The sequence below is a fragment of the Neopelma chrysocephalum genome, unplaced genomic scaffold (genome assembly GCF_003984885.1).
Source record: "Neopelma chrysocephalum unplaced genomic scaffold, ASM398488v2 Primary Assembly neopelma1_60, whole genome shotgun sequence".
NCBI classification, from domain to species: domain Eukaryota; kingdom Metazoa; phylum Chordata; class Aves; order Passeriformes; family Pipridae; genus Neopelma; species Neopelma chrysocephalum.
This window is the reverse complement of record NW_020897715.1, coordinates 7624838-7651066: the sequence shown is the minus strand read 5'-3', so window position 1 is coordinate 7651066 and position 26229 is coordinate 7624838. Positions and strand designations below refer to the sequence as shown.

At 43.2% G+C, this 26229-nt stretch overlaps 1 protein-coding gene across 24 annotated transcripts in view; it reads left to right on the top strand.

The window, feature by feature from the left end:
* Positions 1–368: 368 nt before the first annotated feature.
* Positions 369–26229, top strand: part of BBX (BBX, HMG-box containing) — a 140088-nt gene continuing 114227 nt past the window's right edge. For 4 of the 24 annotated variants that reach the window (XM_027681009.1, XM_027680993.1, XM_027680992.1 and 1 more), the window contains exons 1-3: positions 1374–1393; positions 3701–3773; positions 17766–17855. The gene's annotated coding sequence lies outside the window, so the exon portion shown is untranslated. The other 20 variants (XM_027681003.1, XM_027681004.1, XM_027681013.1 and 17 more) reach the window with 19 other exon arrangements.

The following is a 26229-nucleotide window of genomic DNA, read 5'->3' as shown; positions in this document are numbered from 1 at the left end:
CTCGCAGCACTGCCCGGGCGCCCAATGGACAGCGGCTGCCCTCGCTGCGTCCGGCACGGCTCCGCGCTGCCCCGGGCGGCCCCCGCTCCCTGCCCCGCTCCGGCACCGCCGCCGGGGGCTCCGCGAACCCCGCGAGGGGCAGCGCGGCGATCTTTGTGTGAGTGTGTGCGGGGAGTGTGTGCGCCGGCGGCTCCCTCGCGGGCCGCGGGTGTAACGGCGGCGCTGAGTGGCCGGCGGGCCCGTCGCTCAGCGCGCCGGCCAATGGCGGGCCGGCTTATATCGCGGGGAGTGTTGTGGCGCTGCCCGGGTTGCATGGCTCTGTGTGGAGCCGCGTTCCGCGGGCGCCGGGGTGGAGGGGCTGCGCTTCGAGCCGCGTCCGGCCCAGCGGCGCGGTGCGCGCCCCGCCGAGGTGAGTGAGTGCGCCCGCCCGCCGCCCCGCACCGGGCGGGCGGAGACGGGCAGCGGCAGGCAGGGAGGGAGGGACAGAGAGAGAGAGAGAGAGAGAGAGATAGGGGTGCCCTCGCCCCACACTTTCCCATCCGCGCCCCAGCGGCGGGGCAGCCCCCCGCGCCCCCTCTGCGGCGCCGGCGGCCGGGAAGGCGGCGCGGAGCTTCCCCTGCCCGGCGCGGCGGCTGCCGCGGCTCCCAGTCACTTTTCCTCCCTCTCTCCAGCCCTGCCTTCGTTTGGAAAGTTTGGGCAGCGGAGGACGGGTGGGTTGGTGCCGCCAGCCCTCCGCCCGGCCGGGAGGGCAGGAGTGACGGGCTGTTTGACGGGGAGGGGGCGAAGTGGATCGCGGTACAGCGCAGGGCATTTAACACACCAGCGAGCCGAGCCCGAGAGGCGGCGGGGGTAGGCCAGCCAGTGCCAGGCTGCGTTTGAAACCAGGCACCTCTCGCCGCCACAGAGAGAGGCAAGAGCAGCGGCGGAGGGAGGAAGGGGAAGGAGGGCGAGGAAGAGGAGGGATGGCCACCGGCCACCGCTCGGTGCGTGCCTCCGGGAGGACTTGACAGGGAAATCGCGGCAGGCAGAAACGAAACTTCATCCCGCGGGGCGGCGAGGCGCGGGGGAGAGTGCGCGGATCGGTATCGGCTGCCGCCGGCCTGGGGGGCTCCGCGCCGCCGCCGGCAGAGAGGGTGGTGGGGGATATAAAACCGGAGAGGGGGAAGAAGCTGATCCGGCGGCCGCACAGGGAGCGGGCGGAAAAACCCCGGCGCCGACCCCGACAACAACAGCGGCCGCCGGGCTCGGCCGGAGAGTTGGGCTGTGCGTTTTCCGGTAGTCATCGGCGATGCACCCGGGCGGCGGCGGCCCCGGTGGGCAGCGGGGGGGCGGGCGGACGGCGCTGCCGGAGTTTCGCGTGGATGCGGGATTATGTTGTGTCAATAAGTTTAAGGTGGAGAGGGAGAAAGGGAGGGAGGGAGGCGGGCGGGGGCCGGGGGGAGGCGGCGGCAGGCCTCGGCCGCGCGAAGTCCTATTTCTGAAGGTAAGTTGTGACATTGGGTGGTCGCGATGACAGAAAACTTGGCGAGGGGCGCCCTGGGGAGGGGGCAGCCGCTTCGGTGGGGGCTCTGCCGGCCGCCGGGAGCCGGATGGGTGCTCGGCTGTTATTTGCTGCTGCGAGATCGGGTCGCTGGTAAATTACAGAAAGCAGCCCTCCTCCTCCTCCTCCTCCTCCTCCCCCCCCCCGCTCCCCGCCAGCCGCTTCGCTCTTCCTCCTCTCGGGTTTATTTGCAATGTATGAAACTTGCATGGCTGTGAGGAGAGCCGATCCAGTGTGGGTTTGCGAGGAGGAGGAGGAGGACGGGGAAGGAAGGGTTGGAGGCAGGGGAAAGGAGGCAGTCGCGTTAATCCCGGGCGCCGCACGGCAGCAGGTTTGCGTTAGGAATATCGGTGGCAGCCCACTGCCGCCGCTGAATGAGGAAGGTAAAACGAAGCGATGCGAGAGCCGCCGAGGCGACATGCACGGCGGCTGGGCGAGAGGCACCGGCAGGCGGCTGCCCGCCCCCTCCCTCCCTGCCTGCTGCCTCCTCCCTCCCTCCCCGCCGGGGCGGGGAAGGACCGTGCCCGGGTCTCCCCCGCTCGCCGCCAGCCGAGCCGGGGGGCCGCGGGGCTTTAACCGTGTGCGGGGCGGATTCGCCACTTTTTCCGGGGGAGGCCCGCGGTTAAAAGTTTTCTGCGGAGGTGAGTGTGTGCGGGGAGGCCGGGGCGCCGCCAGGCCGGCGGTGGTCACTCGGGCCTGGGGCGCCGAAACCATTGCCCGTCCTGCTGGTGACACGTCCAAGTCCCGCAGCCCGGCGGGGCGGCGGAGGGGCCCGGCTCGGCCGCCGGGGCAGGGACGGGGTGCTGGTCTCCATGTGGCTCTCCCGGCGGCGGCACCTCCTCCCCGGTGGCAGCGGCGGCGGCAGCAGCGGGATCATCGCCCGGGCCCGCGGGGAGGAGGAGGGGAGCAGCAGGGAGGTGTTTGCTGCCAGCCTGCCTCGCCGGAGCCCGCCGGGGAGGGCAGCTGGGAGGGCCGGGGAGCCCCCCGCGCCCCCTCCCCGCGCCGCCGCCCCTTCCCTGCGCACCCGCCCGCCCCCAAAGGTGTTGTGGAGACTTTTCCCCTGGGAGGGTGAGATTTATGCGCTGCATTATTGCTCCTCTCCTCCCCCCCTCAAAGCAAGATGGACTCTCTCTTCTCTCTCTCTCTCTCTCTCTCACTCACTCTCTCTCTCTCGCTCTCTCCCCCTCTCCCGGTGTCTTGTCAGCCTTCAAGATCGACATTTTGTAACTAGGATGCAAACTTGATGGTGACGGGGGGCGGGGGGCGCGGGGGGGGAGACGGGAAAACCCTGGGTCACGGCGGTCTTTCTCCATATTTAATACCTTTTCTTTCCACCCCACCCCGGAGCCCGAATTCCGGTGGCCCTACACTTTGCACGGGCGGGGTGGGCGGCGGGCGGGCGGTGGCTGCGAGCGCCGCTCCCCCCCGCGTTGGCCGAGGGTCTCTCCCCGCGGGCTGCGGTGGCCGAGGGGCGGCCGGGCGGCCGCGGCTCCCCGGGCGGCTCCGCTGGGCTCTGCCGGGGGGGGAACGGGCATTACCTGAAACTGTGCTCCAGCCTCGCAGCCTGCCGTTCGTCCCTCTCGTCCGTCTGTCTGTCTGTCTCCGCGGGTGGATCTCGTACCTGCGGTCTGGCGGCTTATTCTTGTTGTTAATTTTTGCGTTGTTTGGCTTATCCACGCGCGGGGATTGCTCGCTGACTTGTGAAGTTCCCGAGGGTTATTGTTATGTATGCCTCCTTGCAGATGGTGGTCAACTTTCTGCCTTTTATTTTGATAATACGTGCGAGTATCTCTGTGTGTGCATGTAAATAATTACGTGATGCATCCCTGTGTGTACGTATATGTGTCTGTGTGCGCGCATAAACATGCATCCGTGTGTGCGAGAGACAGAGGAAAAATAACCCACCCTGCTGATGCACACTCAGATGATTTGCTCCATTTGCCCACTCCGAATGCCCTTTAAAGACACGATGCATCTTTTCCTTGCTCCTTACCGATCCCTACGACTGTCATCTTGTTTAAATGACAACTTAGCTGCGGTGGGGGTGAGGAGGGAGCAAGTTTCAAGTTTTGGGATCTCTCCTCTTGTTGGCGTTGTGGTGAGTTACAATATTGTAAAATCATGGTGTGCTGATGATGTGCTTTATTTGATACTTTATAGGTCACTATCACATGACAAAGGCTTTGGGACAGCTTCATCTTCGTCTGTCTGTAATTTCCATTTGCTTTCCTGGGTAAGTATGTAAACTGTACACGTGGAAAAAGAACTCTGTTGTTGTTGACAAGATAGAGGTCCTCATGCTGCCACTTTTTGTGTGGAAGATGCTTTTTTGGGTTTTAGCGCCTCAGAAAACACATCTTCTCTGGGTGCTCATAGCAACTGCTAGATTACAAAGTTTGTATGTAGGGGTGCATCCAAGTAACCTGGGAATTAAAAGACTGTGCATATTCAGAGCTCTCTTCACTTGTTTTTTTTTTCTTGTATTTTTTTTCCTTAAACTTTGTTTTGTGAAGATAGCTGATTGACTTAGGGCAAAAGTTTGAAACCAGAGTAGCATTAGAATCTGCCACACACAGGTCGAAAATTTCATGAGCATGTAAAGTCCTTTTAAAATTCAGTGGTAGAAAAGTACGAAAATATAAACAGAATAGGTAATTAGAAAACTCTGGAGGTCAAGAATCAGTGAGAAGTTTAGCAGAACTGTAATGCTACTGCAACAGGAGTTGGTTCAGTTTTAACACATAAACTGAGAGCTAATTAGAATTCCTTCCATGCTCTTTCTGTGTTAGTGTTTTTTCTTTTGGCATTGATTAATGCAGGTACCAATCAATTTGAAAGATGAATCTTAGTGACTAAATTCCTAAGCTTTCAGGTACACAACAACTTTTTTTTTATCTGTATGCTGGGGAAAGTTTTGACACAGTTTGAAGGGTTTGACACCTTTTAAGCTGAAAGAAGTTGAAAAAAGAGGTTCTAAATTTTTGGGGTCACATTCATAGATGACATAAAATGAGTGGCATTTGGAGCATTTCTCATATGATCGCCTGTGTTGGCACTGAACTGCATTTGGTCCAAAATGGGGAAGTGGGAGGTAGCATTTCTTTTTGGTACTATTGTGTACATTGTTAAAAACAAGACAAGACGTATTTGGGGTAAGCTTAGTGCTCATAAATGCAAATGATTAATAACATACTCTTGACCTTTTCCAGGCAGTGTATAGCAGACACAGGATAAAGTGATGGTCCCAAACATGCTGACTTGAAGGGGGCTGTTGGGAGCAGCTGTTCTGGTCTGATATTATGACCACAAAGCTAGTCCTAAGGCTGGGATAACCACTGTGGGAAGTTGGTTTGAAGGGAGGATTCTGCTGTTCTCCAGTTCCTGCAGATTTACACCCAAATTTCAGGCATACGGATTTTGTGTGCAGTGAGGTTGGTATGTGTAGGTTTAAGAGTATAAATACCAAATTCAGTTACTGAAATTCTTTGACAGACTAGTTGCATAGGAGAATATTGCTTTTGGTTTTATAGCATTACTGACAAGGATTATGTTCTGTGTAGAGTAATTGGTGCAACAATTTTTTCCAAGTAAAAACGCAGTTGGAAATTCAAAAACTGGCAGATAGGCTTCAAAATGTTGTTCAGGGCTGAATACAAATGTACTGATTTCTGAACTTAGTTTTCTATGTTTTCAGGTAAGAGTCCGATTAGAGTGCTGTGAGTGCTAAGGACTTTTTCTTTTTTTGGAGTGATAGTAAAGGGTACTGAATGAGAGTAGCTCAGGGACCTTGCTTCAGGTAGCTTCTTCAGTCATTATCTGGTTTTAGTTTTATGTGATGAAGCCTTTTGGATGCATGGAATATTGATCCTGGAAGTGAAGTGGTGATCATAATCTTCCCACGCTGTAAGAGGAGTGGACCTTGAATTTGTGCATAATGCTGAATGTAGTTCTTGCCTGATGTTGAACTGGCTTGAAAAAAGAAAAGAAGGATAGGATATCTTTTTGACAAAAAAGACATAATAGAAACTTTAGAGGATGAAAAGAAATACATTTCCTCATAGCTTAAAAAAAGGCAATAAAAATAATGTGCCTAGTGAAGGTGAGAACAGAGATTTCATTAGATTTGTGCATTACTAGAAACCTCCATTTACTTTAGGGAGCCTTTATTTTGGTAAAAGGGAAGATTTCTTTTATTATACAGTTCTCACTAAAGTAACTGTTCACGAATGGGTTTTAGTAATTCAGTCTTGACGTACAGGAGAGACACTTGAGTTCTGGTCTTGCTTAACAGGTGCCAGTGGCAATGGTGGTGTGTCACAAGCTGGAAGGCGAAGCTGCTTAGAAGGGGCCTTGTGAGTGCTTCAGAAATTGTCCCATGGTCTCAAAAGTTCATTGCGTACTACTGTCCCTCTTGGCACAGCAAGCTGGTAAACCATGTCAAGCAGACACATAATTTATCAGAAACGTGGCTGGTTTTCGTGTTGAGGTAAACTCAGAATATTTAAGAAGCTTGCCCTCGACGCTTTGGAGTTTTTGGGCACTGCTTGCCGTAAGCTCATCGCCTGCAAAGCTTCCATTGGCTTCAGCAGGAGGTTTATTTAGGAAAGGAGTGTAGGAGTGATGGTGAGGATGGAGAGGAATTTGACCATGTTTATTTTCCCGTTCAAGGAAGAAAACCTTTCTCTTTCATAGCTGTTGTGTGAATAATTAAAGATATTAAATGTCAGTTTTCTAATAAAATATCAGAGGTAATTGTGCAATTATTTTCTAGCTAACGTTTTTCCTGTTCATCCAGAACGATCTTAATACACTTTGTTCGTAAATTAGTGGTTCTGTAGCTTGTGATCCTGTAAGCATGTGAATATCTTTAAGCAGATGACAACTCTTGTTAAATTCACTGATACGATTGCTCGCGTTCAGAGCTTAAAGTTTTTCCAGGTTGCTGCCACTCGTGGTCTGCGGGCTGAGGATGTGCAGTGTGTCTGCAGCTCAGTCAACACGGCGTGAGGCAGGGCAGTCTTCTGGCGTAGGCCTGGGAGGAGAGTGGTATGAGGAGAGGAAATTTTGACCAAGTGAGCTGGGGAGAGTTACTCTTCCACCACATGTGTTGGTGGGAAAGGTGCCAGTAAGGTAGACGAGACCTGTGGTGTGCAAGGCTCTGCTGTGGTGTGAAGTTTGTAAGTGCACCTGCAGTGAAATTTGGACACCTGGGAGGTAGACACTGACTCTTTCAACAGTACATGGCTCGTGTAGCATTCAGGCCTCCCTCTTTATCTGAAGGCTGTTCCTTGGTAGAGGAAGGTACTATAAATTAAAATTGGAATTGAATCAAAATTTTGGTTTTAATTTTGAGTGTGTCACAGGCTGTTTCTGAACTCTGGCAAGTGATATAGTCAAAACCAGAGGCCACCGTCCAGATTTTGGACCCAAGTCGGACTTTCTATGCCCTGTCATGGGGGTGGCCTGCTGCAGCTGCTGGTGGAGTCAGCAGCACTGCTGTGGCCTGCTGGTGGCTTCCAGGGTCTTTACTCTTAGAAGCACAGCCAGATGTCCCTTTGCCACCTGCAAATGGAGACTAGCGGTGCTTCCCTGTATCATTAAATCATATGGTGCCTATATATTAGAACAGTTTTCTTGAGTGAATTAAGTTTGTTTTAAAGCAGTATAGTTACTGTTTTACCTTATTGTAAACTTTAATTTATGTTTTCTTTATTACTTAGGAGTCTATAAAACTGGACTCAAATCATGTATGTATTTCAAAATATTCTTGAGAAGAAATAGGAAAAAGTCAACCTTCTGACTTCTGTACTATTAAGTTTATTTCTTTTCCTTCTACCCCTTTCCTGGGGTGTCATTGCCAGAAGCTTTTTCATCCTGTTTTATGTCAAAAGATTATTAGGGCTTATTACCTTTTTATTATTTTGTTTTTATTTTTTCAAGATCAGTGATGATACAGTTTTTCTATCTGAGAGCAATGGGGTGAGGGTGGTATTAGTGGACAGGTGAATTTCGCAAAAGACTCCTTCTGCTGTCACCCTTCTTGATAGTTTCAGAAGGGATAAAACCTGAACCAGCATTAGGGTTACTCCAACTTTAAGAATGGCTTGGTGGGCTGTTGTTAGATTGCGTTGCTTGGAAGAGAAAAAAGCACATGCTATTCTCTCAATAATAATGATATTATTAATAATTGGCAGTTCTAGACATTGTCTTATTCATGTACTTTCTGTCTTGTCTGGCGAAGTTCATCAGCCGTGCTGTAATCACACACCTCAAAACCAGGAACAATCATTTTTATCTCTGTTTTAGGCATCTGAGATACAAAGCTGTGAAAGAGCGTAGGCTTGCCTGCAGTCACTTAGCAGGTTAGCATTAGCAGGGAATGGAATAAAATCCACATCTGACTTTCCAGTTTTGTGTCCTTCCCCCTGGTGTATGCTGCTGCTCTGAAGCTTTCCTGGTAAATACCTGTCTTGAGATGTGAATAGTCTCATTGAATTCTGTGCCAGTTGGGCATCTTTTGCTAATACTCAACTTTGATTCATAAAGCTGCTTTAAAAAAAAAAAACAAACCCCTTCAGAATAATATGAAGTTACTGGCTTGCAACTTAGTTATATTTATTGACAGGAGAGTCTAAAGTAGGAGGAGAGCTTACCTAAGAGTTTTTGCCAGTAAACATGGTATTTAAGCTGCTGTGTTTGTTGCACTATTTATTACCCGTACATTTATTTAATACTAACTTACTTCGTGAAGTTGATAAAAAGAAGAGAATGGTTTTTCATTACAAAGTTTTTAAAATATGAGTCATGTGAAATAGTTCTTCACAATTAAATTATTTTTTGAATTCATAATGTAGTGCGAAATCACAACTAATTTTCTTATGAAACATAGAATTGACAGAAGCAGCTACTTTGGCACTCTGGCAGTATTGTGACAAATAGGGTAACTTACTTATTGAACTTTTATTTCTAGACCCAGTAATCGTGCAAGATTTTCAGATTTGCTGTTCACTGGTGTTTTGTTACTGAAAATAAAAATTTGATGTAAAAATTGGAGCTGTATTTGAGGAGTAAAGAATACTTAATGTCTGAGTGTAGATCGAATTGTAGTATTCTCATGATGATAGCAGCATTTTTTTTTAATATTTATAAATTTGATTGCATAAAAGATGAATTGACAAAGAGGAAAAGCATGGTTTTGGTGCTTTCCAGTGTTCATGCCTTTTCCTTTATAGCACACAAATGCATAATGTAATAGCAAGTCTTTATGAGCATGGACAATTCAGCATGTGAAAATAAGCTAGCTTCAGGCACATCTGAGCACAAAGAAAGCTAGTACAACAAAATTTCAATTTTTAGCAAGAGGAAGGAAAGTTAACAGGATTTTATGAGACTACACTAAGAAAATCAGTTGTTTAGGAAGCATGGAATTTTTGTTGTCAGAAATCTACCATGTGGATGTTTCTATGTAAGAGGTTTTATAAAATGTAGCAAATACTGAAAATAAGAAGCAGCATTTTATTGACCCTTAATGTTGCAGAGCCTCATTCAGCAAAGATAAAAATAATTCAGTGGACTTGCACAACATGGGATCTATGGAACTTAATGCAAGTGGAAGCTCTCTTGACAAGAAGCTTATCAAGTCCTGCCTATGCCTCCCCTTTCTGAGGGGAAGCGGGAAGGTGTCTTCTCCCTGCCTGTTTGATGTGTTCTGCTTGGGGTTTTTTATTATTTATTTATTTATTATTTTTTCTTTCTGAAAGGCAATATGCATGTAGCAAATTGTTGAGGAGTCTGCTTTGGGACATTGTGAAACTACATGAACTGCATTCCCGGCTGTGGGGTCCCTCTCCTCTTATGCAGCTGTAGCAACAGGAAGGTTTCTGGTATCCATGCTCTCAGGAGGGGCTTTATCCTGTGCTTCTGAAACCCAGAGTTCCCCACGGCGGGGTTGGGTGCACACAGTAAAGGCCTTCCCCTTAGTGCTGTTGATGGAGACTGAGCTGACCCATTGCAGGATTCAAGGAAAGGTTAAGTCTGGTCCTGGGCCTCTGGTGAGCTGGGTCGAGCATTGGTGACTACACTGTCCTCCTGAGTGTTGGGCTGTACTTTACTGCTGTTGGGTTGATGGCTTTCAACCAGTACCTTTCAGTTCTTTCCCCAGTATGCTCTTTCTGCAGGCTACAAAAGGACTTTTAAGCTTATGCCATATTAGAAGTTGTCTCTTTTTGTTTTGAGTTTGTTTTTCATTTGTATCCCTGTCCTATACAATCAAGAGTTATCCAGCAATGGCAGTGGGGAAGGCATGTCACATGATAACAGTGTGGATTATATCCTTTGCAGTAGAATAGTATGTCTTCCCTCTGCAGCCTGTGTGTTCTTTTATGAAGCAAATAATCCTAGGTTTTTTTTTTCTGTATGTGAGAGAATGCATTTTTCTGTGGTTGTCAAAGCAGTATTTAAGAGAGAGACATCACAACAAATTTGGAGATGAAGCTGGATAAAGAAAACGTGAAGTGAAAATGGAAGGAGTGAGGGAGAACTTGAATTCTTACCTCTTCAGTGTGAAGTAACTCCATGAAAGTCAGTGGAGCTGAAATGCTGGGATGTTCTGCATTAAAATTTGTCTGTGGAAGTTGGAAGGAAGTTGCTCTTTTTTGTCAGGTTGATGAAAAAGGCATTTTTGTGGTTGGCCATGTTTTGGTTTGCTTTCTGCAAGTGGTCTTTGAGCCACATCATGCCTACATTTAACTATAGTTAGCAACATCATGCTTAATTTTTTTTTTCCAAACTGTATGGGGTGAAGTACAGGAACATCAATTTGTCTTGTCCTAACATCTAAAGAGCTCAGTCCTGCAGTTACAACGTGCAACTGGATTCCTGAACAAAAAGCCAGAACCAGAGCTGCATCAGCAATGTGCACCCCTTTGCAGGTTTGCTACCTGAAGTTTCTGGCGGCCTGTAATTCCTCAGGAAAGCTGCAGATTTCACATTATTCTTAATTATTGATGTTCAGATAGTCCTGCCAGGGTCAGGCACCTGTTGTACTCTGTGATCAACACACAAGCGTATAGGCTGTCCCTGACCTGATGATGAGCAATGTAGGAAGAGCTGGGAATAGAGAGAGAGACGTTGCTGAAACATGCAGAGTTCACATAATTGTGAAGAGGGTGGAAGAGCGTGAAGTGTGAGAATGCCATTTGGTAGATGATAAGCCATTTTGTTTGAGTGTATTTGCTTCCCAAGTTGGTTATCTGGGTAGGGAAAGAAAGCATTCTGATGCTGCAAATCAGTGGTCAGAGATGATAGATTTTGAAAGAAGTAACGTTTTCACCTCCACTTCATTGATAAGTCTGGCTTTAGATGTTCTTCCTCTTTGCAAAAGGCTTCTTTATATCCAAATTTCATCTTGAATAGTGTAAAATTCTTGCCTGGCTCAGTTCTAATCAGTGAGTGCTCTGTGCCACAAAGTTGTGAGTTCCAGGGTTTACCTCTTCCTTGAGTATGTGAGTGATTCTTTTTCATATTTAAGAAAAGTGTCTTTATTTGTATTTCTTCCCTCTAATTTGTTTGGGATTCTCTTTTGTACATTGTGTTAAACATCAGTCATCAAGTGCTCATAATGTATTTTGAAACAAGTACACAAAATTGCAGCATGATCCAACACTGATTACAGAACTATAGCATGTGAATTAATAAGAAAATAAAAATAGCATAATTAATTTCCAACTGCTTTTGGAGAAACAGAGGTGTTTATAGGGAGAAATTTGGTGTCTGCAAAATGAAGAATGGCAAAACTCGTAGCAAATGTATTAATGCAAGCAATTATTCACAATTTACTTCCTCTGTTGTATTGATTAACATTGTGTTCTAGTGTTGAAAGAGTAAGCAGAAGCTCCAGTGCCATTCTTTTAAAACTGTTGGACTAAATAAAAAGCGCAAGTGTCAGAAGTACAGCAAGGGAAGGAAGTTTTTAACTTTATTTCTTAGTATAGAAAATCTTAAATAAGGGAAGTAAATTACACATAGATAAGTGTAGTGGTTGAATGTGTCCATTTCCCAGTGCTATGAGAAAGATATTCCCATCAATATGAGAGAGAATTGCCTCTGTGTGTGTGTGTGTGTGTGTGTAAAATAATCTTTTAAGTGTTTCCCTTGGTAATAAATCAGTATTTTCCTTGCATCTCTTGTGTGTGCTTGCTTGTGCTCATCTGCCTCCCCTCAGCTCTGTGTACCAAAGGAGCATAAAGTCTGTGGGTAAAAGTGACCTAGGCAAAATCTTGCACTGTGAGGGCCCTCACCACACTTTGGTCTCTCAGTTTCCTTTGGAGGAAAATGTTGAATGGATGTGGATACTCAGTTGCAGGTTTTGAAATGTCCGCTTAGTTCACCCTTACTCGGGGTTGGCCTATTGTTCAGGTGGGAGCTCCAAACAAAGCTTTGGGCCTGTGTGGCTGCAAAGTCTTCCTGGTTTTTAATCAGCAGAGGAAGATCCTGCCCTCCTGAGAGACACGTCTAGAGGAAGCAGATTATTTATTTATATAGTGAAGTGGACTCTCGAGGATGTCCCTGTCGAGCTTTCTGTTTTGCTGCGCTGTGTGATGACGGGGCCAAAGTGAGTGAGAGGATGCTGGGGTGTGAGGAGGGAAGCACCTGAGAAAACTGGCCAGATATTGTGTTTTGTCTAAGAATTGTCCTGCTGTTTCTCTGCCACAAGTGATCTAGTTTCTGTGTGCTGTCCTGGATGGACCCACAAGGCTGCATTTGAAGTTTACTGTTATTCTTCGCAGAAAGAGCAAAATCAAAACGGGAGGTGAGTCTGTCGTCACAGACATCCCCACACAGTGGGTTACAGGAGAGAAGGGCACAGTTCAGGTCCTCCAGTGAGGACAGTATGTGTTCTCTTATTCAAGGATCCTAGAGGGGAAAAAAAAATCTTTGTGAGTGGGGGATGGTGTTTTGTGGAGCACTAACAGGCTTTGAGCAGGGATTGAGCAGGGCTGAAGGATAGTGTGGGGGCAGGCACACTGGAAGGAGGGAGGGTTTTATGTCTCATATTCTGGCCCCTATGAGCCCCTCTGTACGTTCACTTGCGTGTCTGCTGCCTTGACATTCCAGTTATACCTATTGAACTGATTTAAATCATGATTTTAGTCAATAAACACTTGGTTTAAATTGGTGTTTGTAATCTCATTTTGCTTTGGTATTTTTGTTTGTTTTTTTCAGAAGCAATCTCTATTGGTAGACAGCCGTTAAAATATGTTGCTAAATATAGCCTTTACACTAAATTTGGCACTACTTTTTTGTTAGTTCAGAGGATGCACTGTATGCCTGCACACTTTCTAAGTGATTATATGACTTACATGCATTTATTTAGATTGCAACTGTTAAAGTTTTTATTTAGGACATGACAAATGATGCTGTTTTTTAATTGTGGCCTTTAAAAATGTTCTATTTATTAAAGCCACACTCATGCACAAACACACACGTACATACAAGTAAATGCAAATAGAGTTTACACTTAGAATATCAGTAAAGTATTAACCCTAATACGGTAACCCATTCTACTTAACCGAATGCAAGCTTTTAGAGCTAGTAGAACTCAAACTTCTCTGCTTTGTTTTCTCAGATGAGAAGGAAAAACAAATGATCTTGCTTTTTCAATTCCCGTTTAGTTTCTCAGCTTTACAGCAAACACGACTAAGTGACTTTATGGAGCAAAGACTCTGCAAGGGCAGTGAAAGGTACTACTTTCAGGTAACATAGTTCTAGACCTAATACTTGTTCTTGGTACTTCAGTGAAGACTTACCTGTTGAGTATTTGAGCTTTATTTACAGTTTTGACATCAAACATTTCCAATTTATTTTAATTTAATATAAATTGAGTTATATAATATTACAGTAGAGTTTAACATTGGTTTGTAATAATTTAAAGGCAAATTGCAATTAGATATTTTTATTAAAATACATTTAGCAACAATAACATCTGAAATTTGAATATGATTTCTTTGTTCAGAAGGAGTTTGCTTGTAACTGTATCTGTTTCTGTGAAACTGAATATATTTTTTTTAAATTACTTCATTATCTATTTTCCAGAGTTTCTGTTTGTAATAGCAGATGCCTTAAGCAGTATCTTCCAGCATTAAGGAATGCAGGGTAGCTCACTAGGTAACACTGTGGCCATATTAACCTTTCTTTGTGGGTGCTAGACCCCTCTGTAGCTTCTAGAAGATATAGATGTAAAGGATGTTAAGATGAACAGATACCTGTGTGTTTACACTGTTATGTACTTAATATTAAAAAAATTGATTATTTTAAAATTCCTGTTGCAAGCTTTCCTTTAGATTAAATGGCATGTGATTGTGAGTTTAATTTGCACTCTCAGCACATGAGAGCATACTTTACAACATCCAGGGAGGAATCTAGCAGTACTGGTGACCAGAAACCAAAAAGTGAAACCAAGATGTTACTAGATGATTCATGTATTACTAAGGTATTAGATGAGAAAAAAAAATTAAAAAAAAATTGGTAAATATGCCATAGCAAGTCTGTGGGGTGACATGGGTAAAGAATTCTAACCCCCACCCTACCAAAATATTAATAGCATCCGAGCAAAGAGCTTGATAACGTATATTGACTCTGCAGCTCCAAGCGGGTTTTCTGCTGCAGGGGAACTGTGTAGCAGTTTCTGTGACCATTAAGGAATGCAGCGTTAGACCTCAGGTAGTAGAAGGGTTGTGCTCAGAAATGTAGAATGTGGTGACACAGTTACACAAACTACTCATATATTGCTACGTGCCCCCCCCCCCAAAGGAGGAGTTACACACTTCAAGAAGTGGTTTTATGGCCTCTCTCTGGAGCAAACTTAGGTTTCATGATCCTGTCTGCGTCTTGTTTTTCCGTATTCTTTTGTATCAATGTGTAGGGTATTCAAAATTTCAGCAGTTATTGACATCTTGTATAAGTAACTATGTAAAGATAAGATTAGAAAGCTAAATAGAAATTAGAAGAAAATTGAAGCAAAGATTAAAATGCTATTGCAGGTCCCAAATGTTTAAAACAGTAGATTTTTATAAAGAATAAAAAGAAAACCTTCCTCAAAAAATTGAAATGGGAAGGTTACTGAGTACTACCTATTCTTAAGAGAACAAGCCAATGTAAGATGAATCACTTAACCTGAAAGGGTTGTAATTTTCATTTTCATGTACATTTGGTACAAGATCAGTAAGAAAATATAGTAGTCACATATTTAGGCAACTCTTTGGATAGAAGCTGTTTATTGCTGAAGCATTCATGTTTTTAGCTGCCCTAAAACAATCAGCTCTTGTTTAACGTAAGTGTTTAAACAGAATGCTTTACTTCTCCCCCTCTGCTGTGCTCTTGTGACACCACACCTGGAGTACTGCATCCAGCTCTGGGCTCCCCAACATAAGAAGGACATGGACCTGCTGGAGCGAGTCCAGAGGAGGGCCAGGAAGTTGATCAGAGGGCTGGGGCACCTCTCCTATTAGGACAGACTGAGAGAGTTGGGATTGTTCAGCCCAGAGAAGAGACTACTCCAGGAAGAATTTACAGCAGCTTTCCAATACCTCAAGGGGCCTACAGGAGAACTGGAGAGGGACTTTTTACAAGGGCATATAGTGATGGGACAAGAGGAAATGGGTTCAAACTGAAAGAAAGTCGGTTTAGATTAGATATTAGGAAGAAATTCTTTACTGTGATGGTAACTGCACATTGTGATTGTACCATCCCTGGAAGTGTTCAGGGCCTGATTGAATGGGGCTTTGAGCAACCTGGTCTAGTGAAAGACATCCCTGCCCATGACAAAGACACCTGGAGGCTGGAACTAGATGATCTTTTAGGTCCCTTCCAACCAAAACCATTCTATGATTTTATAATGCAACAGATTATATAGTTACTGCATTTCCATAGGATTGAATTATTCTTGTTCTAATTTGCTTCTTTCCTCCCCCCACACTCTCTCTTAGACATGTGAAATGTTGAGGCTTTCTTTCCTTTCAGAAAATAAGTATTTGAGCCAAGATTTTCTCTGGAGAATTCATATCTTTGATGGTGTTCTGTCTGAGTTCTCAGAGAAACCTGTTACTTAGCATGTGCTAAGCAGTGTTTTCCTGCTAGGTTACATTGAAATGGGCTACTGGTCAAGCTAAAAGATCTGGATGTAAAATTCATTTTGGTCTGAAATCAGAGTTGATAAGAGCTTGTGCAATTCCACTGAGGCTGCTGAACAGAATTTGGCTGCATTAGTCACGGGGATTGTGGCAAAACCAGCTAGAAGCAGTGTGTGTTTAAAACATTGGTGTAACTACGTGAGTAACACTTGATTGGAAGGATGTCCCTCCTTTTTTGTTTTTTTTTAATTGGGGAGGGGGGAGGTGGTTGTGGTGTCCCATCACTGCAAATAAAACTCCCTTTTTTCCTTTCCTTTGAAGAGTTACTGAGATGGATCAACTCAGTGAAATAATCCACCAACAGTTCATGTTTAGATGACGGGTGGTCTCTTTTTTGGAACAGTATTTTACTCAGGAACTTAGAAAATTTGATTGTCACAACCAGAAGCATTTCTGCTAGTGCTGAACCAAACTAGTGTCTCTGCTAAGCAGTCTGCTCTCCTGGCAGCTCTAGTCACACATAGAGGGAGTGGAAAGGCAGGTGCCCTGTCTTAGCCTGAGCACTCTGAATCTGTACATAAGATAAACTGCAGGGGAATGTCCTTTGCAAAGCATCATAGATACTGTGCACTGTCTGCAAAACAGATTCCGTCACTTCCCCAAGTATGTCTTCTCCCACACTCCCAAAAGTGATGGGGGCAGTTAACCATCTGAGTGATTCCCCCACTTCCCATTCAAAAAAGAGCTGCTGCCTTGCCCAGAAGCTGTGCCCTGTTAGGTCTAATCACTGGCATGCTGAATTCAGTGGGAACTTTGCTATAGACTTCAGTGGAAATAAATTTTGACTTCATGAATCTCATTGAGGTTTCTTGAAGGATTATCTGTACTTTACCAGTATAATGATACTAGGGATTGGTGTGAATTTTCCTGTTTTACAAATGTGGCTAAAAGTATGTGGTTACCTTAGAGTAAAGGAGCAATGTGCCACTGCAACCTTTTCAACTATGGAGACCAAATAAAGCAGTAAAATCCTTTTCACAAAGATGTGTTTGCATTTAAGTAAGTTTACTTTTTAGCCTTTTGAGGTATGCTGGTATAATTGGAGTAGAAGTGAAGCGCACACAAAAAAAATCACTTGCTGGGTATAGACTTGTGTCCTGGTGCTGTAGTACTTGGTCCAATTGTCTTCTTGTATAGCTGAAGCAAGGCTATTTTCCAAGGTAGACAAATTCATAGAATAATGCATAGATTATACTTTAATGGTGCAAGGAATGAAGAAGAGGGATCCTGGAGTGAGTTTCTAGTAAAATATGTCCCAGACACTGAATGAACTTTCTTGAAATATGACCTGGGGCATGCACAATACTCTATCTAGTATAATTTATTATTTAGGCTCAAATATTTTTAGAGGAATGAGGGAAAATACATTCCAACTCTGCACTTATATTTTAACAAGCAAATGAAAGGTCAGTGCTTCCTTAAAGGATTTTGGCAAAGGTTGAAAATTGTACCATGTGGAACAGGGGAAAAAAAAGAACCCACTGGCTAGTGCTGAAGTTTTTGCCATTGCTTCGTGCTCTTGGTTAGATTGCTACCTCTTTCTTTCTCTGTTTCTTCATTTACAAACTTGGGGTAGTGATAGCTTCTTCCTTTGTGAAGTGTTGTGCAGTCTGAAAGAAAAATTAGTAGTGAGTAGCAGGGCAGAAAGTTGAGAAAAATTGTCCAGATTATTTGGGTTTTGTTTTTTTTATTTTTTTATTATGATGGGTTGGCCCTATCATAGGGTTAAATGGCAGTTACATTAATTGTGGTGGTGATGTAATACTTGGGGAAAATTTTACACTGTTTTGTTTGTTTATGAAGATCTAGAAAAAGATACCTGCTTCTTTCACTGGAGAGATGGACTTCAGGTTGACTATTAGAATTTCATTTTAACAGAGTCAAAACAATTCACTTTTTAAACAGATACATAAACAAAGTCTTTTTGTGTACTGTAGAACACAGGTGGTGTTGTCATTTATATATTACGTATTTTGTTAAACATCATATTGTTAGGGTGTAATAACACTTTGCTCTTCTGTTGTGTACTTTTACAGGCATCAACTAACTACATTTTACAAACATTTCAGAACCAGTGCTACCTGCCCCCGTTTTGCAGATGGCAGAGTAGACCCAGGGATGTTCAGGTAAGACCAGATGACTGGTGGCAGAATCAAGTACAGAATTTGTGAACTTCTTGGCAGTTTCTACATGACTGTTTAACTTACTACACCAGCTACCTCTTTATTACTAAAGCATCTGCCTTGTGTATGTCCACATTACTTTCTCCATATTGGTAGGTGAAAAAAAAATGATGAACTGTCATCTGTTGGCTTCAGGCTTACTGGTTAAGTAATTGTGAACTTACATACTTGTGAAGTCTGTTAGCATCCAGGTTCAATTTAGAATTCTTCATCTACATTTAAGAGCTTGTGCTGCATGATAGAAAAATAACCTTGCAGGTCAGAGCTTTTGTGCCTGGTGTTTTGTTCTTCCAAGCCAGAGTCTCTTCTTAACTCAGTGCTGTGTGAATATTGCCCTCTGTTCTTTTTAATTCTCTGAAACTGACTTTTGCAAGGATGCATAGGCCTGTTTTGTTTGTGGCCCAAGATGTGTGAAGCTGATAGAAACATTTTTATGCTGGTTCCAAGAACAAGATAAAATATCCTGTTGCTCCGGAGGACTTTGCAAGTCAGGCTTGGTCTGTACCTATGTATTTCAGTGTGTTCAGTTCAGCTGTCTGTCCAGAGCTTCTTGCTCCAAGGGTTGGCCTGGAAGGAGGTTGGCATTGTGGCAGTGTGGGGTTTTGTGGGGTACTTTGTAGTTCAGGTCCCAAGTTTGAACATGTAGTTTTGTACTAGGTCAGTAGCCAGGAAGCCTAATGACTGTCTTTCAAAGCAAATTAGACTGAGAATCCATGGATCTTGTGCTTTCATTTCTCAGGCTAGTACAGTTCAGAGCTGTGGACTTTTGTGCCAACCTAGGGTTTTAAACATGTGCTGCTTTCTCTGGTACACAGTCTCTGGCATTCCAGAACTTGATTTCACAGAAAACTCTGTAATATCTTGTTCACCTTCTGATTTCAAATTAACCATCTGTGTGGTGTACTGTGAAATAAAATGATAGAAAGCTAAGAAAATAATCGGTAAAAATCTGTAGATCCTAAGGAAGTTATCCCCCATCCTTGCTCTACAGTTCCAGCCAGCACTATCAGGATTTTTAATGGCTGACCCTTTTTTAAATGCTGACAAACTTGCATCTTTTGGACTGAGTTTTTCCTGTGTTGGGCTTATATCTTTAAGACAGGGGCCTTGCAGGGTTTTCGTCTGAGGGAGATGAGAAAGAATTACTAAAATAAAAATATGTATCCTAAAGGAAAAACAAAACAACCAAAAACCAAATTCTAAACAAACCCCAACGAAACAAAAAATGGGAAAACGGCCTATAGATTTTAAGGAGCTTGGCCTGAAGAATGCTGGTCCCGCTTGTCGTCCAAAGAATTGATTTTTATTTCACAAATACAAAAGTTTTTTGTTCAGTTCATTTTTAAGAATTGTGCTTCAGTTGTGGAGAGGACAAAGATCTTTATATACTTGATTACTTTAGTGCCCAGTCCTGCAATGCCCCTGTCACACAGTCTCCCTGAGCTATTGCAGTTGCAGGATTGAAGCCCTACATGCAGCTAATCTTACAGGGACCTGATCCTGCTCCAGGGCCTTTTTGGCACAGATCCTTGGGCACGTGCACAGTTCTGGGTAAGCTGTTGTGGCTTGGCATCAATGAAACAATGGTGAAGATGGATCTGATTGTGTATTCTGGTTCATGAAGCAGGGAGGTTCCTCTTGGAAATCTGATACGGCTGGTTACATACAGGAGTTTGTAAATTCTGTAACCTGAGTGATTTTTTTAGAGGTGTTTCTCAAGAAATAGGACATTCAGAACTTTCCTCTTTTCTCTTTGAAATGTAAGGCTAAACAGATGACAGTGAAAGGAGATCAATAAGGATATAGATAAAATAAAAAACAGAAGGAGTAAATGACCCAATAATGTTTATTTTGATTTGGGGGTTTTGTTTGTTTTTAAATACTTCTTCCTACAGTTAATACATGAATACAATAATCAATTTGTGTAATTTCTTGGAAAGTTCCCTCAATAAAAGTTTGCAAAAGTCAAATAAAGTTTTTGTAGAAAAATAAATGTTCTGAGAAAAAGTAAAACAAATCTTACCCTAACAGCGAGGGAGTAGGTTTCAGATGGGAACCAGGCTCAAGCCATGTCGTGACACTTCCTTGACCTGGACCAGATGTTTCTGTCTCCTTGGAGAACTCACCATTTTATGCAAAATTAACGGTGGTCAGTTTTTGCTGCTGGTGTTTGGTAAGTTGTAGACAACAGTGAGAACTGAAAATCAGCAGGTATTTTTCATTCTGCTGCTGCTTGGGAGTTCTGTTTTGTCAGGTCCAACTAAGTTACACTTACTAAGAAGGAGTTGTCTAGTTAGGGTATGAGACCAGTGTTTGTGTTTCCACTGGTTTCAAAGTATCCTGAAGAATAAGGTACTAGCTTGGCTCCCTGGTGCTGCAGTTAGACTGCCATGGGCATGTGGGCACCAGAAAGTTACTTCAGGGATCTTCCTACCGGATTAGTAACACTGCAGAATGTAGGATTAGTGGAGAAATAAAAGGAAAATAAGAGGATATGGCTGGATATGGTTCACTTGCATCAAAGGGGAATTTCATGTGGGGTCCTAGTATTTTCTTCTTGTGCTTTATGGTGTTATTGAGACCTGCAGTGGGTGTTGGATCTGATCCATTCTGTTGCTAGAGCATGCTATTTCTTTTCCCTTGTAGCCAAGGACTGAAGATGGCTCTTAGATACATGTCTGCAATTACCAGTGCTCTGTAGCAGGGAAAAGTCTGAACCAAATAGCTCTGGATAAGGAGGTGTGTGTATTCCTAATACTCAGAGTGAGGTAAGAGAATAGTGGTACCTGGCGTGTCCTGTCCTTGCAAGGTGCTGGCTGTGTTGGGATTGGCAGAGTGTGTTACAGTTCTGATTCCCTGAACATCCAGACTGATGACTCTCTTCTACAGCTCCTTACTAGTTTGTCTGTCTGGATTTCCTGTAGTGGAGATTGGGATGGGTAAGGACAGCTGTGAGGAGCATTTTGGTATCTTCTAGGCAGTCAGGACACAGACACACCTCAGTCTGGGAGAGATTCTCAGTATTGGAGCTGAGGTGTGGTCAGAGATTATCACGAGCACCTGAACTTTGCCTTGTAAATTAATTGTGTGGCCTAATAGGACTTTATGAATATATAGGTGGTGATAAGGTGTTGTGTGTGGGGGAATATGATGACTGTCAGAGACAACCCCACTTGTGAAGTTACCAGGGAAGCTTATGAAATCATGAAACTTTTTATTTAAGAACATACAATTTCTGTCCCTCAGATGCACTGTGCCAACTTGATTCATAGCCTGACGTTTTGTCATTGTTTCAGTCTTGGGCAAAAATTCAATCTGTTTATGGATTAAAAAAGACATTCCCGATATATTTCCTTTGGCTGTGGATCTGTAATTGTTGTTCTTGAGTTTATTTATGAGCTACTATGGCCTTTACTGGAGATGATTTGCTTCAGGAAGAGCTGTTCCTGTTTTGAGTCTGACAGTTTTTCCTTTAGCAGGAGGAAGTTCCAAGGAGTTAAGTTTCATACAGCTGGCATCAAGTACGCAGTGCGGTAGATCTCCAACAAGTTCACTGAAGCAGTTGTGGGATGTTGGAGGGGAAGAAGTGCTCCTCCCTAACTGTTCTTGCGTTCTGTGCACCTGTAACAAATCACTTGGCACCAAGAATAGAAAGCAGCAGTTTCATTGAGGCTGTTGATCAGGTTCATGGAGTCACATCATCTGCAGTCCTCTGTGCTTTTTCATTTTTGGGATTTAGAGCAGCAGAGGTTTTGCTTAAATAAAGAGAACCTCATCCCTTCTCATTGATTGCTGCTGCTCTTGTCTTTTCCACCTCCACGAAGTAGGTGTGACGAGTTACCTGTCTGAGGGGCAGTAGACAACGTGTAAGACACGAGGATAAAGATTCAGGCATCTTTACTGTCTTGTTACTGTGGTGATAAAGTTTTTCCATTCCAGTGGCCTTATTCTTCTTTGGAGAATTTCACTCATTCATTAAGTCGGCCATGTATAATAGAAGTGGAGGGGGATGAGGAGAGGAAAAACATAAAATAGAAAATTATAGTTAAAAAATAAACACATGGAATCAGATCTTTTGGGAGAACTAGGCATGTTATCACCATATTAAAACTTAAACATATGTATAATTCCTTATGAGACTGAGATTGTTATTTGGTTTCAAAACTGCACCTAACTGCAAAGATTTTTAGCCTGAATTTGTATTATTTCTGTGTAGAATCTTTGTCAAATATGTGAAGTTTACTAGGGGTGACAAGTATTTGATCATAGTGTTATTTTAAACTTAGATACATCAGCTTCCAAAACTTAGGATTCTTGACAGGTATTTAAATATTTAAAACACCCTCCATAAGACTATGAAATACAGCAATTCAACTATATAAACAATGCTAGGGATAATGAACTAGAAAATATTCAAAATGGCATACCCTCTCCATAAATATTTCTCTCTTATTTTAACATTCACCAGGGTGAATCACAAGAAAAGTAAATCCTGAATGTTTATTTATTCTAACTCACTAGCTTACTGATACAAGCTTTCAGGGAAATCCATGAAGTCCCACAAGGTGGCAGGAGCTAACTGTTCTATGCTAGAGTCAAGGTCTGAGGAAAAATAAAGGTAATTTATTTTGCTAGTTGCATGCATTCAGATCATAGGCAAATTAGGCCAAAATTTCCAAAATCCACTTTTGTGTTTCTTAGACTTCTGAATAATTTTGTCAAATGAATGAGATTCTGTCCTCAAGAATCTTACTTCCAAACAGAAAGTTCAAGCATTCTTACTTTGTTACCAAAACAGGACCTTTATTTTCACTAGGTGGTGGTAATTTGTTTGTAAAGTGCATCGTGGCTGTGAATGCAGAACAGGAATGAATCAATGCAGGAACTTGGTGGTGCATGAGGCTCACAGTTTTAACAAATTGGCAGTGAGCATCTCTAACTTGCAAACTTGCCTTGATGTAGTGGGAATGCTGATCATGGGGTGGGGCACAGCAACAGGGCTGAGGGACTGGGGAAGAGAATGAATTCTCTGCTGCTTCAGTGAGGCTGCAGGGATGTTTTTCTTTGGAAAATGAGGAGTCAAAACAGCATTAAAAGTGTCAGAGTTTGGGGATTATTGGAATAATTAATACAGTTTATCCTAACTAGTGAGACTGTGTTGCTGAGTATATAGAACATAAGGCTGAAATTTATTCCTTTCTCTTCCCAGTACCCTGATCTTTCTTAAGGCTGCTGGAGTTCTTGTTCCACTTTTTCTTGCTTTTGTTTCCACTTACCTGCTGATGGTCAGCTCTTCCCTGAAACAGTGTGTGATCAGGATGTGAAGCACTGCAAAAGGGCCAGGGGGTTAATCAAGAGTGTCTCATCAAACGCATGATTTGAGACCTGTGGTTATATCCTCATGCTTGCTTAACCTTGCACTTTGAGTTCCAAGTCTCTAATTTTTGAAAAATCTCTCTGGCCTGTCTTAGAAATCTGTGGACTTGAGAGTTTCAGTTGGTGGAAGTAATAGTGAAAAAAACCAGTAATAAGACAAAGTGACTGTCTCTGATTCAATGGACCACAAAATGTTGGTTTGAGACTTGTGAATCTCTTAATTTGTGATGAGATTTTATTTTAAACCAGCAAATGTCCATTTTTATTTTTTTGAATGAGAGGACAGATGTGAATATTAACCAGGTATCTTTGGGAATGTGGGCAGTGCTGTTTACGTGGACAGACAATGCAATTCAATAGGACTAAGGTGAAGGTGAGAATAGGTAGTTTTCTGAATTAGTAGATAGATATTGGAAGAAAAATAATTCAACTCACAAGAAATTTAAGTTTCTTCCATCCCACTTGGTGTCAATTGCTTGTCATTATGATGTAGAAAAAGTCTCTTAAGCATGTGTGATGGGGCTATCTGGAATAACTATATGAATGAAGTGAAAATTCTTCCATGCCTGTATGTGAAATAGCATTGTTGTTTTTCCAGCAATGATAGAAGGAACTTAAGGACATTTAAAACCAATTGTGTAGTGACTTACAGACCTGTTGCACTAGTGTGTGTTGTCCAGTAAAATAGCTACACTTTGTTAGTGACAGGGGTGACAGGACAAGGTAGAGATGATCATTCTCAGCAGCTGCAATAAAGGAATAGCATATACCATCCTCTTGCCAATTTATATGAGCTTCAGAAGCATTTCTTTTTATACTTCTCTTTGCAGGAATTATGTATTTGTTGTTAGGGATGACTTGAGTACTTTTAGTGGCTGCAGTCAGATGACACTTATAATTTCAAATTGAAAACTTTGCAATTTCCAATGGTTACACCTTTCACTTGCCTCTAATTTGAAAGGAATTTTAGTTCTTACATAAACATCCTAAAATAAGTATTAGAAAGTAAATAATTAAGCAAAAATTCAGCATTTGATGAACATACTATTGAAATCTGTTCAATGCAGTTGAAAAGGTGCATAATTTAGAGTTCTGTACCAATAGGTTCAGACTATCAGTATTTAAATGGCTATCAGCTTGAATTATTAAGCAGTTGTTGCTTATTGAAAGAAACCTAGTTATATCTGTCATTACTTCTGTTTGAAATTTTCAGTCACACAGGTGAGATAGATGCCTCCTTCCCATTGCAGCTCAGAAGCAGTGGGTCACTTAAGCTGGTAGAAAATTCTAAAAAAAACTCCATGTATGTAAATACAATTAAAAAAATCAGCATCAGACTTTAAGATGGGAGATGATGTGTTGCTGTGGTGTCTGTGTTCAGCAGTGTTCTTTAAGTGTAGTCCCTGGGTGCTGCAAATGTGGACCTTAACGTGGCTTGCAAAAAGTTTGCTACTGCTGTGTGTTCAGAATACTATATCAAGGTAAAGTTTGGTTCTCAGGTTTCTTTATGAACAAAAGGTCAGTGATCATGACAATACCAGGGTTAGAAAAAGTGGTGCAAACAACTTATTTTGACCACAGAGTGAATACAGAAAAAGGTTCTGGAGTATTGACATATGCCCTATTGGGCAGAGGGTAGCTTTCCAGAGAACAGTGGACAAATGGGTGGAGTTGTTTCTCAGCAGTGACATATAAATGATCATGAGATATACCTACTTTATGGTGTATGTAAAATTATTACAGTGAACTGGAAGGTCCAGTAAAGATTACTGAATAGTTTGGCAATTGATGGCAATATCTGTGTGCGTCCAAATTAATTACAATATTTCTAGAGGAAAGAGATGTGGGAGGTAAAGAGGACTGCACAGGGCGTGTGCCTCTCCAGTGTATCTTCTTCCAGGAAACCCAGGGTCTTCCCTCCCTATCTGCCAAACCCTCAGTTAAATGTTTAGCTGGTCTGTTGATTTTGGTTAATTTAGGGACAATTGGAGTTGTCCCATCCACCAGATCCCCTACTGAGGTGCTGAGTGCTTTCTCTTCTCCATGACCAGCTTGGGAATTTAGGGTATCACTAGCCTCTGGTAAACGCCCAACTGAATAAAGAGTCCAGCCAGACAAACAGACAAATATATACTGCCTGTTTATTAACAAAGTTAGGAGTTCTACGTGTCCCTCCCAAGGCTAATTTGAGGGATTTTGAGGTCTAGAGAGTTAGGTGTACAGAATGCAGTGTCTTTTAAAGAAAAACTGGAAAGATTCTTTACTATCAACTTTTTAAAGCACCTGTTAAAATGTAGCATTTTAAAACACAGCCTATTGATAAAACCTGGCATCATCTGGAACCTTAAGTGTGTGTGTCTACGTGGTTTTGTAGTTACCTGAGTGTGCCTTCAATAAGGCAGAACGAGTATCAGAAGGGGATTGGCAGTGATAGTGTGGAGCTCTGCGCACGCTGATTTAACTTCCATTGAGTAAGAGTTGGTTGGATCACGCAGAGCTGGGCTGGGCTGCTGTAGTTAGAGTTCCTAGTACTGGATCAGTTGGCTTAAAAATCAGGTTGCTGTGTCTAGCAGCTACCAAAACTAACTGGAGTCTTTAGGGCCAGTCACTGACAGGTGGTGCCATATCCAACGAGGGCATGTCCTGGACGTTCCTTCAAGACGCAAAAGCTGGTTAGGCTGCAATAACAACTCTTCCTGTGCTAGCAGGCTGCAAATTCTGTTTATGGATTTCTTTTATAGCACTGGATGTTAAAAACAGTACTTTCTCTTGGGAAATTATTATTCAATTAACTTGGTATTTATTTTCATAATAACTTTTGTTGTTTTTGAAAGTGAAAAGTAGTTGGGGATAAGATCTGCTTATTATAGGGCTTTTACTTGGGTTTTATAGGAGTGGGGGAGGTGGGGGAGGATGAGCTTACTGCCTTTGGTGCTCAAAG